Consider the following 15311-nt stretch of genomic DNA (forward strand, 5'->3'; position numbering starts at 1 on the left):
TATTTTCTGCCCTAGCCCTTGCTTTATGTCAAAAAAATATTAGTTTTTTAGGCATTAAGTTGCAAAAGTTAATATAATGACTAGAAAATAGCTTTTCTGGTACGGATTTTGCAAAAGTAGATGGTAATAATTAGGAATCTATCTTGTTCCTTTGATACCATCCATGAATTTTACTTTACAAAAAGATTGTGGACTTGCATTTCATGATTCACACACACACACACACACAGAATAATGAACTCTGTGATTCAGAGTTTCAGGTTAATAATGGTTAAAATTCCCATACATGGTTGTATCCCCCTTTTTTTTTTTTTTTTTTTTTTTTTTTTGTGGCATCTTTCATGCACATGCTCGGATGCTTTCTCCTTCTATGTTATCATAAATATGAGCTGGTCACGAGAAAATATCTTTTCTTTCCCTCAAAATGATTCTTAAGATCAGATATTTATTTACTTAACACTAACATGACTCACTTCAAGATATTTCTTAAGATATGGTGCAGCTAGATGTTCCAATATTGGAGCCGACCATGGATCAAGCTTGGGTGCAGAAAATATCAAATTTCAACTAAGTCCAGACCTGCTAAAAAAATGTATATAGTTTAGACGAAAAGTCCTGTCCATGTTCAGCTCTACCCAGGATATAGAAATATTTTCCAGCCGTTTCATGCATGGTCTTAACTCTTAACTTAGATTTTGTACCATGCAACTACCTTCTCTGCTCACATATTATACTGGTAAATTTATTATTAAATATATATGAAGCCATTGGAGAGTAAGTTAATTGCCCTCAAATATAGCAACAACAAGCCGCTTTTATAAATTTAAATGAGAAGCAAAGTGCTTGGCTTCGTCAGAATTTAGTCTTTTTGATCCTTGAAAGATCATTGTTGGAATGATGTGGCCTTCTGCTCTTCACAAAGAAGCCATTGCCCCCCTCAAATGGAGAGAGATCCTCTAACCATGCAAGATTGTGGAAGCTGGTGGCATGCATGAACCTTTATACCAAGTGTCTTGGTGACAACCTATATATGGCTCCCCAAATTTCTTGGGGAAGCTGGCTAATTATTCAACATATCTGAAAATGCTTTCTATTCCGGCTTCTAGATGAGAAATGATGAATTTTTTTTTTTCTTTTTCTTTTGCAAGGCAGCACCACTACATGGCCCTGGCCCTAGAGTAAACACAACCAATAGCATCTGCATGAAAGCATAGGTCAAGGTTCTCTTTATTAACAACACTTAGTCTCCACAGTCGAGAAAAAAATATGCTACTCGGCCGTAGCTTAACGTGGATGCTTACTTCCTTTACCATACTTGTTGATGCATTAAAATTTGAAGATGGTATTCTAAATATCACTACAGCGGTTCATTATATCTACTTTGGTGCATGTTTGTATTGCACTAGCAATGAATGGCATTGACAAATCTTACAAATTTTCAATTTACAAGAAGGCACACAACGGCTCTTTGCCTTTTTGTGTCTCTTAAGTGCATTTCTGGGCATTAGTACTTACGAGTTTATTCTACTGGAAATTCCCCACTCCTCCCTCCCCCCCCCCAAAAAGGAATAAATTACAAAAACCTCTCTAAAATTAGGGATAAACTATATTTATATCCACTAGTATGAAAAACCTAAGTTTAACCCATAAGTTTATTTTCATCCAATACTTTAATTTATAACTTAACAGAATATTAGCCAAATTATTAATTTTAAATGGGACACAAATACCACATGACCAAAATAATCTTACAGGATATAACAGCCACTTAAAGACATGAGAAAATATATGTATCCTCCTCCTCGCTCAAAGGTAGTTTTAACTTGTTATATGAGATAAAATTGAGCTGCTAACATTAATATAACTGTGTATAAGCATATATTTTATAAACTATTGAATATAAGTGTAATAAATATAAATTTTAAGAATTTTTATAATTTTTTCAAAACTTGATGCTCTTGGTGTACCACCATTGTTACTGTCCTAAAGATTGAAAGCTTTACAATTTTAGTTAGAATGTAATTCATTCATGGCAGACCAAATTGGCAAGTTCAATCTGAAAACTTTATTTTATGTGGATTGTGATCCACGTATTGTGGAATAGTCCATGAACAAAGGACATTTATATTTTTATATATTATGAAATAGAGGGCTTAATCATGCATGTATCATTTTTCAGTATTCAGATAGTCTTAGGTTCTATTTGACTAAGCTTTTAAAGTGTCAGAAAGCACTTTCTGACTCTCAAAAAGTATTTTAGAATGATACAATGATGTTTGATAAAAATATCGGAATGCTGTTTTGGCTTTATCAGAAAGTTGAAAAGATCTACTTGGAGAAAGTTGTATTTTGAATCTTTCTCCAAAAATACTTTCTGGTTAATGTAGGGAAGCTGTTTTGCTTTTCCTAAAGTACTTTATCAATATAGTAACTAAATAGCAAATAGCTTTTTGTAAAAGCTCTACTTTCAAAAGTTCTACTTCTTAAAAGCTCTACTTTCAAAAGCTTCAAAAGCTTTACTACCAACAACAATCTCAAATAGGACCTTAGTATGGGACTGAAGACCACAAACTCTATCTAAAAACATAAAGGATCTTGATTCAATCTCCACACATACACCCAATACTCTAAATCTAGTTATCTATAGTCAATTAATTGAAGAGGTTTTGTTCTATCCCACAATATGCAGGTCACAGAAGAACGGGCGATTGGCTGGAGTAAAATATATAGGGTTATTTTTCACACATAAACCATATATGATATAGAACCGAATCTATCCATTTCAAACTTAGACGAGATAACTATGGCATTTACTACAATGCTCCTTTCATAATATTTTATTATAAAATATATTTAAAATATTACATTATCATCATTTTTTTGTATTTTATTATTTTCTTTAAAAATAATATTTTATTATTTTTTAGTCTTCTTCTTCTTCGCAGCTTCTCCTCGTCGCTGCATGCCACTCTCCGTCCTCCTCTTCTGCCTACCTATCTGCCACTCAAGCCTGCCGCTGTAGCCACTCCCTTTCCTCCTTCTCCTCGTCCTCCTCCTCCGTCCATCTCTTCATTGATCGAGCCTGCCACTCACCTCTCCACCGACGCCGCTCGCTTTCCCATCTCCTTTCCCCTTCCACTGCTCGAGCCCACATGTATGCCACTCCTCTTCTTCCCTTCTTCTCTGCCACTCAAGCCCACTACTTGCCTCCCCATCGCCACACTCTGACCTTATGGTAGGAAGGGGCGGTGTTGTATTGGGAAGGAGGGAGGAGGAACGAAGAGGGAGGATGAAGGAGGAAAGAGGAGGGGAGGAGGGGGTGGGGCCTATCAACTTTTTGGTTTTGGGATTGCATTTGAAATTTAAGTTATTTACTACACTAGCCATACACATGACCAGTTAAAACTAGTTGCTGATAAATAGATTAATACTATCCATCTTAGAATGAATGGCTAGAAAAAAGTTAATAGTAAAATGACTAAAAAAATTTTTGGAGCACCATAGTAAAACCCAATAACTATAGGAGAGAAATAGAGGAGGCACAACAACCAGGACAGAAAACTTTAAATGAAGAATATGTTTCAACATGTAAAGTTACTGTAATGATTTCATGCATCATATATTTAATATGTTTAGTTATAGTTTTTGAATATACATTTCTCTTAATTTTCTTTTCAAGAAGAAACAATTACAGGCCTATTTGGTATTATTGTTGTTTCCATGATTTTATCTACAAATTGTGATATCCTAGATGGACATCATTTCAAACATAGCATTTGCATAAAATTTCTACAACCCTTTACTTTTTTCTTTTATTTTTTTTGAAAGCAATAAATTTTTGATACCAAAAGCTCTAGAGATTTTATATGTAATTTAAAAAACAAAAAAATTTCTTCATACATTGTACAATCTAGTCCTTTTTCTTTTTCCTTGGGTTTTTAAAATTAAAGCAGTCGGCAAAAGCGATATGGAATGGGACCTCAAATATGTGGATTTTTTTTAAAAAAAAAAATTTCCTAATGCTTGATGTTATGTGCAAAATGAGAATACTTTAAAGTCTTAGCAAGAACAAGCAGTGGACAAGGAAAATTTTGTATCCCATTGTTGAACTCTAGAACTAAAGAAAATGAGTGTTTTAAGATCCATTCAGCTCGCTGATTGGATTCTCCGAAAACATTCACATTAAAAAAAAAAAAATTCTTGAAAAGCATGAAGTATACACAAAATCAAACTCCTTAATGAGTGAAACAACCTTTGAATCTCCTTCGGTCCAAACCCTCCCTTATTATGGCAAATTCGTAGCAGGTTTGATTTCTTCCCAAACTGCTCTTATTGCAGCATCAATTAATAGCAGAGGAAGTAGCAAATAAAGAATCATCCACCTTTAAGATCAGTCCTTGTGAATTTCTTAAGATATCTAGCACCACCTCATTGGTTAATGGTAAGAGAAGGCCCCAAAATGATTTTAAACCTTCTTGCAACCCCACAATGTTATACTCCTTCTTGGACAAAATTCCAAAATAGTCATAGCAGAATATGAAGGAATGGTAGAGGCATGTAGGGGAATCAGATACGTGACCATGATCCTTCTAGTCAAGTATTTAATCCAAGATAGAGACTCTAGTATGGTGGTGAGTTGGGTGAGGAAGCACAGTTCTGTCCGTCTGCTAGTGATGGACATTTGGAGGATCATCGAGAGTAGTGACTCATGTTTTTAGAGAGACAAATGGTGCTGTGGATTTCAGTTTAAATATAATTTCTTTATGGCACAAGTTTCCAGATTCTATGTATGAAAATAAATACAAAGTGCCCAACATTTTTTTTTCTCTGTAAGAAGTTTAATTTGAGCATTCCAAGAATGGATGGTCAGTGTATCCAAAAATAGGATATGGTGCGTAGAAAGTAGACCTATTGTACTTGTTGAGAGGAGCATTGAGATCAAATCTTTTAGGCAAGTTAGGATTAGCCAAAAACAAGTGACTATATGCCCCCAAATCAGTATAATTTTCCACCACAACTTTGTTCCCTTCCTCTCTATCATATCCTCCAGCAGCAATATAAGTTCCCTTAAAAGCCCTCATTAAAAATAGCCAGTGAGGTATTTGGCACCTCCCATGCATCCATAATCGCCGTTCTAGGACAATATGTAATGCCATACTTGTTGAGTGCCTCCATCATGTAAAGCCCAAGTGCTTCTGGATCTGAGTCCCAACATTCATTTTAGTCAGCGAATGGCGAGAGATGCATTCCAACTCTCTTAGCTCCGATATCTTAAACGATCACTTCAACTATTTCTAAAGCAAAGTGGCATCGATTCTTTGGGCTCCCACTATATTCATCTGTCCGATCATTGACCCCGTCTTTCATGAATTGTTCAATAAAGTAGCCATGTGCTCCATAAATTTCAACTCCATCAAAGCCTGTAATCATAAGAAAATGTACATTAAATGTTTGTTACGTTAGTCATGACCATATATGCATGTAACATACTTAAGTTTTTTCTTCTTCTTTTCTCTTTCTTGTTATAGAATTACATAAAGAAACACGGGCACTAGAGAGTATGTAAATTATCAGCTTCAACGGCATTCCTTATAGCAAGTCTGAAAGCATCGACAATGCGAGAGATTTCCTCAGTTTTTAATCTCAGAGGAGGAGAGTGCTCTTCGACAGAGCCATCATGACGGGTTACCGATTCGATTCCCTTGTTTGTGTTAGAAATCGGTGCTTGTACATTAGGTTGGTAACCCATGTAAGATACAAATACATTAGAAGCATATCTGATTAGCATTTTTTTCCTTCTCTTTTATGCAGACACTATTATATCATAATGATGTGCGGCGATTTGTGTGCTTGAATCTTAAGGAATCCCATACGTTGCGATAGGCATAAGACTTAACCCCTTTAATTGGATTTTTTTTTTTTTTTACTTCCTTTTTCTGACTAAACAGTGCAAAGAATAGCAGTAGATACATATCAATGCGATACTACAGTACAGAACAATACCATAACTAGAAGTCCTTCCCACATGCCAAAGTTGGCAGAAGAACACCCCTCCCTTGGCTTCCAAGCTTCCACCTGTACTTTTGTCCATATCCCAGGAGTGTCCGGATATCTAACAAAAAATTGACAAAAAAAAAAAAGTGTTCAACGAGACTAAGAGAGTTTTGCCTTCAAACCTGGTGGACTAAGTGAAGAATTGACCATTCGAAGGATCTCGCAAAGTCACTGCTTTGTAATAGATATGATTGAATGGTTTAGAGCTTCTAGTAGTTATATCCTTGGGCTATATCCGAGATTCCAGTGGCTTCGGTTACGAGAAAGCCTCCCTTGGTGGTCCTCTGAGAGTAGTCCAGGATAACATGTGATTGTGGAACATTACCATAAGATCTTGATCTTGTCCATGGTGCCAAAACAATCCTGTGTTCAATGAAAACCAAAGTATTGCTTTATATTAAAAAAATCAGATAAGGCTAAAAAATTGATAAGGATTTTGTGGTAGACATAAATATTCAACAAAACTTTATTTCTTTAAGTTGGACTAGTTTATAAAATTTTCACCCCATGCTGGTTTTGAGTAAGGTCATAAATTCCTTGCTTAGAAAATACTTCCTCTCCAGTCTACTGGAGGGAACAAGTTTTATTCTTTTTCCTCAAATCCATTTTGTCCAGCAATGCAGAAATATATACCTTCCAATTATTGGTGGAGGCAAAGTAAAGTTTGATCAAAAACAAAATGGGCAACCATATTCCACTAATTTAACTCAAAAAAATTATTAGTAAAAAAGATGGCATGGGTGGTATCATGTTGGGAAAGTGGTGCTATATAAAAGTCTTTTGAGCAAAATGTTGCTATATGAGGTTGCCGACCTTATAAAATAGTGATACATGTATATTAGATCCATGAGTGTAGAAGAGAAATAGCGGCTTTGAGTACATGAATAGCATTTTTTGATACTGGTTTTGCTTGGAGAGTAGTTTTCTTTTTGGTAAGACGGTTAATTCAAATAAATTTTGTATGAATACATCCAAAAGAATCAGAAAATAAAATATCTCGAAGCTGCTTCGGGATAACCCTCATCGCAGTCCAGAGGGTCTCTCCCATGTGCTCCGCTACAAAAGATGCTACCCAATCGGCAGCCGAATTCGCCTCGCAGAAGACATACTGGATAATCAGCGAATGCATCCTTGTAGTAGTCTCACAGCATTATGCAAAAGGGGATGAGAGCCTCCAGTAGGAATATATTTTTGGAGTCAAATAATCATTGTGGCTGAGTCACCTTCCACCACGAGATGGGTCACCCTTAGAAATCATCTGGCATAAATGAATCTTGCCCAAGCAGCATGGAGCTTCACCTCAGAGAGAGAGCTCCCGAAGATGGTGTCCCTCTGCCACCACAAAAGTAGAGTCAGGCCCTCGAACGACAAAACCAGCCCCGCCATGCTTGCCTCATGGAAGAAAGAACAGAATTGTTAAATTTTCCTTGCTAACTATGGAATATTGGCATATTTTATTTCTTTTCTCTTTGATTTGGTATCATCAACTTGCAGCCACAAGAATCTGGGGCTCTTAAATAGCCATGCAAATTAAGAATCACTGCCAATTTAAAAATAATTTCAATGTGCTTCAAATCTTCTTGAAACCGTATAGTGAGGTGAAATTTCCTATATTGGGTTCCAAGTACCTTTCTTTTTTATGAAAGTTCAGCTCTAATGTTACTACCCTTGCTTAGGATTCCAACAGCAGCAGCTGTAAGAGTGGGAACTAAAATAATAAGCCTCCCAACATGGATTCCTCGCCATTAATTTCTTCAGTGATGAACAGCTAAGGGCAAGTGGATTAAACCAAAGTATTCAGGATGCACAATTAGAAACCACTTGGAAAGCTTTGCCAGATATATATGAAAGTGGAGTTGAGAGGATATTTATTGTTCACCACAAATATGTAGTCAAAACAGAAAGAATGAATTACTTAAAGCCTGGAGTACTGAGATTAGACATACCACATCTAAAGAGAAATCAATTCTCCTTAAGATGATTCAGGACTTGGATAGATCGGAGGAATTGGGATGTCTCTCTCCCATAGACTTTCAACTGTGTTTGATCTGCAAGCAGAAACTGCTTCAAATCTATAAAAATGAGGAGATCTATTGGAAGCAACGAGCTAAAATTATGTGGCTCAAGGAGGGTGACAACAATACCCAATTTTTTCATAGGATTGCTAATCATCATAAAAAGAATAATTGGATTACCCACATCTCCTGGAATGGCCAATCTTTTCATGACCATGATCAAATGATGAAAGATTTTTCAAACTACTTTAAAGATTTGTTTCGCAAATCAACTGAATCTAGTCTTGTGATACCAAAAAAAAAAAAAAAAAAAAAACTGAATCTAGTTTTGATGTGGATTGGAATGATCTCTACTCTTCTTCCATAAATCTTGAATCTCTTGATTATCCTTTCACTATGGATGACATCAAATATGCTATATTCAGTTTTGATGTTGATAGAAGTTCAGGCCCTGATGGCTTCCCTTTCGGCTTCTTTCAGCAATTTTGGGACATCGTTTGTCAGGATTTCTTTGATTTATTCCAGCAGCCGTATGATTTTTGTAATCTAAATTTATCTCGATTAAACTATGCTTTCCTGGCACTTATACCAAAAAAAGAATCTGCTTCATCTCTTGCCGACTATCACCCAATTAGTTTCATGTATTGTTGCATTGAGGTGATCTCTAAAGTACTGGCCGAAAGATTGAAACCTTTCGTAAATGCTCTTGTTGATATAGCACAGACTGCTTATATAAAAAGAAGATCCATATTAGACAATATTTTCTGTGCCAATGAAATCATTCATCTTTCCAAAAAGAATCCTAAGCCAGGACTCATCTGCAAATTGGATTTCTCAAAAGCTTTTGATAAAATTGATCTAAATTATCTGATAAAGATGATACACTGTAGAGGTTTTCCACCAAAATGGTGTGGATGGGTGGAAAATATCCTCTTCTCTTCTAAAGTAGCAGTCCTTTTCAATGGTGATCATGGTTCATGGATCTTTTGCAGAAGAGGGATCCATCAAGGTGACCCATTATCCCCTTATCTCTTCATATTGGTTGCTGATCTTTTAAGTAAGCTTTTAACCAAGACTGTAATTAACAAGATTTTTGAGGGCCTCGGAGATCCGCACATAATTGGAGGATCCAAAATTCCACAATATGCTGACGACACATTGATCTTTGCTAAAGCTAAAAGAGAAAATATATCTTTTCTGAAAATCATTCTCTACTATTTTGAGCTTATTACCGGTCTTGCCATTAATTTTCAAAAAAGTTCTGTGGTTGCCATTGCTTCCAATGAAAACTCTAATATTGATCTTGCTTCTTGGCTTAATTGTGGCCAATCTCCTTCGCCATTTAAATATTTGGGGTTGCCTTTAAAAGGAGGGCACCTTAATAAATCCGATTGGCTACTGCTCATTCAAAGGTTTAACACTAAACTAGGTTCATGAAAAAATAAATTTCTCTATCGAAGGGAAGGGAGACTCACATTGATTAATGCTATATTATCCTCTCTTCTGGTGTACTTTATGTCTCTTTACAAATTGTCTACATGGGTTATCAAGAAGCTAGATAAAATCTAAAGAGTTTTTCTTTGGAAAGGCTCTGAATCTATCAATGCCATCTCTTGTAAGATCTCTTGGTCCAAGGTCTGTCTCCCTAAAGAAGAAGGTGGACTTGGTATCAAAGATCTTCGCTCTTTCAATCAATCCCTACTGGCAAAATGGGGTTAGAGATTCATTAAAGAAGACTCTGACCAGTAGAGAAAATTTATCTCTGGAGCCTATTTAAGAGAGTTAAGCTCACTGATAAATGGAGGCCTAACATATATTCTTCTAGACTATGGCAAGATGTTGTAAACACCTTGCCACCAGTTTGGAATAGAGTTAAATTTGAAGCTAGAAATGGCTTGAAAATATCTTTTTGGCATGACAGCTAGATTGGTTTTGTCCCTCTAAAAATTCTATTTCCCAATCTCTATGCCTGCTACTATGGAAAAAATGAATCGGTGGCCTCCTTTTTCAATAATAGATGAGGAACTTGGGACATTCAAACTATCACTCTGACTCTAATTGTTAGGTAGGAAAAATCCAACCTACTTTCCATACTTTCTACTGTGCAACTGAATTCAAATCAAGATAAAATTATTTGACAGTTGAACCTTCAAGCAACTTTTCTTCATGTTCCTTGTATAACTTCCTTATCTTTGGAGGTGTAAAGTGGTCTATGGCCAAGTTGATCTGAAAGAGTAAACTACCATTAAAAATCAAATGTTTGATATGGCTAGCACTTTCAAATAAACTGAATATCAGAGAGCTTCTAAGAAAAAAAATTGGGTAAAAATGTTGGTGGTTGTGTTTTGTGTGCTGGTTATGTTGAATCTTTGGATCATCTATTTATTAATTGCATCTTTTCTTCCAAAATTTGGTATTGGGTCTATAATAGGCTGAATGTTCCTCCTGTGCCTTCCTCTTTATCTCAAGTTTGCTCCATCATGGTGTAAACATCATTTCAATTTTTTCAATCCTATCTTCATGCTAGTGGCAGCTATTGTTTTTAGCCATTGGGAGGAAAGAAATTCAAGAATATTTCTAAAAAAGAGCTCGAGTGAAAAGGATGTATTCAGAAAAGTGATGTATCGATTTCAAGAATGGGCCATTCTCTATAAACTATCTGAGCTACCTGCTGCAGCTTTTCTAATCACAAATTTATTAAAAAAGGGATCTCCTGATGCTAACCTTTGTAGTTAATGATTTGCAAGCTCTTTCTTATTTATTTTATATTGCCCTTCTTACTTCTTTCTCAGAATCAGTTAATGCTAGTTAAGAAAGCTTGCTCTTGGTCTAAATTTTCTGCAATTTGGATGGATCTTTTTCTATTGGGTTATATCACTCAATTTTTGGTTACACAGCTAAACCTATTACCTCCTCTAAATGCATCTGTTGGGATGGGAGACAATGATGGAACTCTGCTCTGCGGCCTGGTGTTTTCCAGAGCACCCATTGCTATAATTGTTGGAACAGTTACTACTCTCTGAGTCTCCTCTTTTGGATTTCTTGCTTTTCTTACTTCCCGATAGATTCAACTAAGTCTCTTCCTTTTCTCATTTTGGGTCTTTTATTTCTGAACAGCTTTATTGTTTCTACATTTTGTAATGAGCTAGGATATATTACTTGTAATCTCTCTTTGTAAATTCCTAAATTTTTTTACTTTGAATAAAATTGATGAGTAGTTGGGTTCTCCCACTATTTTCCACACCTCTCAAAAAAAAAAAAGAATGAATTACTTGGTTCTGAGAACAATTAATTGTTGGGTGGATGACTGGTCAGGACACCATCTCTCAAGATCTTTTTGATACTGCGCCATGTAGTAGGAAGAAAGAAAAAATAAAATAAAAAATAATCAAATACGTGGATGAGCCAAAAATGGCTCGCCTCCACGGGGCATGCAAACTTCACTATGAGAAAAAAAAATTTACAAGAAGAGATTTCACCCTCAACCCTTGTACACCCAATTTCTCCCTTACAAGAAGTTCTTCTTCACAAAAGCTCTCTCTCTTGGAAGACCCCCCGAACCCCTGAAGCGATCGCTGTCCGTTGTTTAGGAGCCCTGCTCTTTCTCTCCTCAACATCATGTGTCTCTTTATTTTTCTCCACGGGTTCGGTCTTTGCTGAAGCTCGTGCATGTCCACGAGATCACTAGCCACCACACATCCCCTGTTCCACTGATCAGGCCTTTTAAAGGCCTTAAATAAGACTTAGATTAGGATTAGGAATCCTAATCAAGTCCAAACAAAACCCAAAAACTTCTCAAACTGTTGGATCGAGATCGGAAACTACCCACACCGTTGGATCATGCTCCGATCTATGGAATAGTATCGTGGACCGTGAGAAATGCATGAAAAATGCCCGTGCGGTCCACGGAGCCTGCTGTACACCGCCTGGTCCATGGTGGACCGAGCAATCGGGCCTCAGAGCGGGGCGTTGGGCCTGGGCCGCACCCCATGTGCCCGGGCCTGGGCCAGCCCACGTGCCCATGCGCCCGGGCATGGGTCGGGCCCGCCCACTGGGCCGTGCCCTGCACGCGCCCGGCCCACGCGCTGGCCGCGCCTGGGCCGCGCACTATTGCGCACGACAGCACCGCTGCCAGCCACCACCTCGGATTCCGTTCCGACTTCTCTTGTACGTATCTTGGCCATCCGAACTCTATTTGAGGTAATCTTGATCTCGTTGGACTCTATTTTTTATCGCGGACCTCGCTGTGGGCTCAATATAGATCGAATTTTGAGGTATCAAATCATAACAATCTCCATCTCAACTCGATATTCGGCCTCTTTCTGACTCTGAGAGCTTCTGGATTTTCTCATCTCCATGCCTTGGGGCAATCGCCTGCTGAACATGGATAGACAAACATGAGAGTCGAGCCAGGCCGTTCGATCCTATCTCTGTCGTATGCTGTGCTCCTCCTAACCTGAGACCTGCTCAGGGTATCATCCTGCGGCAATAGGAATCTCACCTTGCGACGTTATCTCTCATCTTCCCGAGTCTCTTGTCTCATGCCTGATCCACCTCCATCTAGAGCTCCACCTCACTTTGAGCTCCTCTTGGCTCCTGAAGCTCTACCTCCCACTGGGCTCTCTATCAGGTAATAATGTCCTCTCCTCTCCTTCTTCCTATCCAGTACAATCCTATTGCCGCATAGCACCTTCAGGATTCCTCCATCAGCTACCATTCTGTAGCCTCTCGAATCCAATCTACTCAGTGAGATAAGATTTTATCTGAAATTGGATATCTCAGACCTCCCCCAATCTCCTCATTGCACCATCATATGTCCTCCAGTTGACCGTCCCGATGCCTCTGATCGCATAACTCGATTTATCCGATAGATAAACAGTACCCTCATCATTCTCCAGGGAGTCAAACTGCTCCTCTCTGCAACATACATGATGGGTACGTACAGAATCTAATATCCACTGCTGGAAAGAAATAGATACCTCGTTAGATATCTCCAGGATATCTCCTTCTGAATCGCTACTAGCCGTCGTCACAGCAGCCATCATCTGATTTTTGAGTTAAGAGCAATCTCTGACTAGATGCCCCAACTCATCACACCGGTAACACCTGGTCTTGCTCAAGTCCCTTTTAGACTTGGATCATCCTCGTCGCAATCTCCTGTTGCTCCATCTACCGCTTCCTGCTCCTCCAAAAGCCACCAAAGCTGACCTACCGCCATTTGAACTCGAAGCCGGGTTCTTCCTCTTGAGAATCTTATTCTGGAGTATCACTGCGGTGACCTCATCCATCTTGATAGTACTTTTTTTTCATTAGAAGAGCAGTCATCAATGACTCATACGAAGGAGAAAGCGATGCTAACAAAACCAGCATCCTGGTCTTCTCCTCAACATTCTTACCAATGTTGAGGAGGTCGGTGAGAATCTTTTGAAAGTGACTTAGATGCTCCTGCACGCTCTGTCCCTTAGCCATCCGCAGCTGGTAAAACTACCTCCAGAGAAAAAGAGTATTGGTGAGAGATTTTGCCATGTATAATTTCTCGAGCTTCGACCATAGCACCGTTAGGGAAGTCTTGCTAAGCACATGGATCACCACCTCATCTGCTAGGTATATGTGGATGGAACTCACCGCCTGCAACTGTAGCCATTTCTAATCCCGCACCTCTACGGTGGTTGGCTTCTCCTCACAGAAAAGAGCATCAATCAACTCTTGCTGGATGAGCACATCCTTCACCCTTGCCTGCCACAAGGAGAAATTGTCCTTTCCATTGAACTTGTTGATTTTCATCTTGATTGATCCTGTCTTTTCCATTTTTAATCTTGCTCACCACCATTGCAATATGTGTCCTTGTACTGTCTCGCTCTGATACCACTTGTTGGGTGGATATCTGGTCAGGACACCACCTCATAAGATTTTTTCGGTATTGTGCGATGCAGCAGGAAGAAAGAAGAAATAAAATAGAAAACAATCAAATACATGGATCAATCAAAAAGAGCTCGTCTCCACGGGGCATCCAAACTTCACTATAAGAAAAAAAATTTTATAAGAGGAGATCTCACCCTCAATCCTTGTACACCCAATTTTTTTCTCACAGAAAGTTCTTCCTCACAAAAGTTCTCTCTTTTGAAAGACTCCCCTGAACTCCTGAAACGACCGCTGTCTGTTGTCTAGGAGCCCTTTTTCTTCTCTCCTCAACGTCGCATGTCTCTCTCTTTTTCACCACGGGTTCGATCTCCGCTAAAGCCTGTGCACGTCTACGAGATCACCATCCACCACATATCTCTTGTTCCACTGATCAGGCCTTTTAAAGGCCTTAAATAAAGCCCAGGAACCTCCCAAATCGTTGGATCGAGACCAAAAACTACCCTCGCCGTTGGATCATGCTCCGATCTATTGAATAGTGCCGTCGACCGTAAAAAATATGTGAGAAATGCCCGTGTGGTCCACGGAGCCTGCTGTGCATCGTCCGGTCCATGGTGGATCAGGCAATCGGGCCTCAGAGCGGGGCGTTGGGCCTGGGCCACGCCCGCCTGGGCCTGAGCGGCACCCCGTGCGCGCGCCCAGGCTTGTGCCGCGCCCCACGCGCTCGGGCCTGGACCGGGCCCGCTCGTTGGGCCGAGCCTTGCACGCGTCCAGCCCACGCGCTGGCCACGCCTGGGCTGCACACGGCCGCTCCGCTGCTGCTCCGCCGGCCGTCGGCAGTTTTCTGTCGTCTTGGATTCTGTGCAGACTTCTCTCACACGTATCTTGATCATCCGAATTTTATTTGAAGTGATCTTGATCTTGTTGGACTCTATTTTTTATCACGAATCTTGCTGTGGATTCGATATAGATCGAATCTCGAGATATCAAATCTTAACACTATTCGTGATCGTTGGAAAAGCAAATAAAAAGAAGGAACTGACGTATGAGAAAGATCAAATTTGCCCATCTTGTGTGGAGTCAGAAGAGGGATGGCTGCCATCTCAAGGAAAAATAATGTAGATCAGACTGATCAGACTACTCTCCAGAGAGCTGCTTGATAGGTTGGTGGAATCTCCATTCGTTTGCTTTCCTCGTCCCCTCCCTTTTTTTGTGAGCTTCCTTGGATTGTTACGTGGTATTTACAGAGGGGCGGGATAGATGCTCGAGAGAAGAAAAGAGGGTTTCTTTGCCTCTCAAACAACTGCAGTCGCATTTACCAAAAAAAAAAAAAAAATTCTACAGCCGCATGGCCTTGGTCCGTGTCAATGTGCAGCAGAATGG

The 15311-nt window shown here is 39.1% G+C and overlaps 1 pseudogene; it reads right to left on the reverse strand.

Moving 5' to 3' along the window:
• Positions 1–4838: 4838 nt before the first annotated feature.
• Positions 4839–15030, reverse strand: LOC140858626 (putative 12-oxophytodienoate reductase 11; annotated as a pseudogene).
• Positions 15031–15311: the final 281 nt, after the last annotated feature.

The sequence above is a fragment of the Elaeis guineensis genome, chromosome 1 (genome assembly GCF_000442705.2).
Source record: "Elaeis guineensis isolate ETL-2024a chromosome 1, EG11, whole genome shotgun sequence".
Classification (NCBI taxonomy): Eukaryota; Viridiplantae; Streptophyta; class Magnoliopsida; order Arecales; family Arecaceae; genus Elaeis; species Elaeis guineensis.